The sequence below is a fragment of the Schistocerca americana genome, chromosome 2 (assembly GCF_021461395.2).
Source record: "Schistocerca americana isolate TAMUIC-IGC-003095 chromosome 2, iqSchAmer2.1, whole genome shotgun sequence".
Classification (NCBI taxonomy): domain Eukaryota; kingdom Metazoa; phylum Arthropoda; class Insecta; order Orthoptera; family Acrididae; genus Schistocerca; species Schistocerca americana.
The window spans coordinates 727,137,538-727,139,963 of NC_060120.1; positions in this window are offsets into that span (position 1 = coordinate 727,137,538).

Here is a 2,426-nt window from a genome sequence, read left to right on the forward strand (position 1 = left end):
GAATCCTTTGCCAGGCAGTGTGAATTGCAGAGTAACCATGTAGATGTAGATGTAGATGCGTGCTTTTGTAACGCCGAACGAGTAAATGAAGAATAATCCGGTGGATATACAAACAAGGAGTTTGACGGATCGTCTCCTTCACAATGTGACCAGTACCTGAAGACGCAAGCTCGAAATAGCTTAATGTAATGGTCACATCAATGAGCATACACGGCATTCCATGGCTACTGCAGCTGATAAGTAGAAACAGTACCGGGCGCAGCTAGTGGTAATAAGTGCGGGACAAGTATTTAGCACTTATCGGCGGCGCTGATTGAATGGGGAGCGAGTGGTCCGGAACGAGGGCAGCCCAGCGCGATAGCAGCCGGCGCCGCACCGAGCGGGGCACTTTCTCCACTCCACATCGCTGCTGCAGCACCGGCTGCTGGGGCCACACGCCCGTCCTTCACGTGGCGGCGGTACAGCACCCCGCTTCCACGCGACCCAGAATATTTAATACCGTGTCAGCAGACAAAATTTAGATTGTCCGTGATGCGGTGGGGAAAGCAACGTTTATTTTCATTCTGTCTGTATCTCCATCCGAACTCTGTCACTCACTCTACATGAAATTGGATGAAAGTTTAATTTTTGAAGCATCACTGTACCGAACCCATAGGGCTTCAAAATTGCACTGTTATCGTTTAGGTCTCTGGGATGTGGAGGTTAGACGGGTGGACATTGTGTAAGAGCATGTGATTGAACCTTCCAGTCAGATTAACACTGTGTACTGGTCCGAGACTCGAACTCGGCACCTTTTCATTTCGCACGCATGTGCTCTTCAAAATGGTTCAAATGGCTCTGAGCACTATGGGACTCAACATCTTAGGTCATAAGTCCCCTAGAACTTAGAACTACTTAAACCTAACTAACCTAAGGACATCACACACACCCATGCCCGAGGCAGGATTCGAACCTGCGACCGTAGCAGTCCCGCGGTTCCGGACTGCAGCGCCAGAAGCGCTAGACCACCGCGGCCGGCGCATGTGCTCTACTGACGGAGCTACCCTAGCACGACTCACCACCAACTGCCCTCGCAGCTAGACTTCCGCCAGTATCTCAGCTCCTACCTCCCAAACTTAACATAAGTTCTTAAGAACCCTGCAGGACTAGCACCCTTTCCACCAGAAGTGGTCGTCTTGCATGTTTCGCGTGAGAATTTCTGTATAAAGTTTGGTAGGTAGAAGATAGAGTACTGGTGGAAGTAAAGCTGTGAGTCTTGCTTGGGTAGCTCAGCTGGTAGAGCACATACCTGATAAATGTGAAAGTCTCGAATTCGAATCTCGGTCCAGTTCAGAGTGTTAATCCGCCTAGAAGTTTCACATCAACGTAACATTCCGCTACAGAGTTGAAATTTAACCCTGTTTGTGATTGTTTTGGAATGAGTTATCGGGTTAAACTGGTTCTTTATAAGAAGCTCCATTGTCTGAATTTTGGATAAAGAAGTAGGGCGAAGTTAGTGGTTTTCGTAAAATTTGATTGACACAATAACGGTAGGTTGTCCTACCTGTTCTGAAGTGTGTATTTTGGGGACGTATCTGCCAGAATCCATTACTATACGGAAGGCTTTATTCTTCGAGGAATTTAAGGAGCGAGATGCTGTTGTCAGAGTAACATCTTAGGTCTCCTCCCCATTCTCCATCCCCTCCCTCACCGCCACCCGCTAATTGGCAGGCGGACCAGACAGCCGACGTGTGCGCGAAACTGGTCTGTCCAGACACGTGTGCCTATCTATGGACAACGGATCCGCGCCTAGGGCTGAGGTTCGGGTGAGTCGGTTCTATTGGTGGACCACTACGTGCTTAACCAGACCTCTACATTGAACCTATGCTCTTTCAGTACGCTGCCACGCGACTGTGCAATGGCAAGTAGGGTCTGCCAGACAGTCGCCTGTGCTGTGGCCAAACACAAGGTAAATCCATTCGGCCCAGGGGTGGGCCAGCTTGTCTGCCTTTGAAAGAAGCATTTACAGTCTGTGTCTAGCTATAACATTTAAGGAGCGGTACAATCGAAATAAGAACGCGAAGCAGTTGTTTGCTGTACTAACAAAGCCACCAAACGGTGTACAGCAGAGGGTACACAGTGTACTAGTATCATTTTCCTTGCCCCTTTCGTGCACCTTCCTGTTCCTCGCTTGGATAACATGAGAAAGAAACGCTGTCAGTACCCTCTGTATGAGCAGGAATTCCCGTAATTTTATCATCGTGTCCATTGCGCGATATGTGTGCTTCGGTAAGTAGGTAGGCAGCTAAAGAGAAACACTGCGAGGGTTGAGGTCTGGTGCAGGGAAACTGTCCGTCCCCTCACTCCCTTCCACCCCGTAGCTGCCAAAGATCAGTGGTAGTGGCCGTCTCAAAAATATTACCTTACTAGTGCACGTCAGTGTCAGC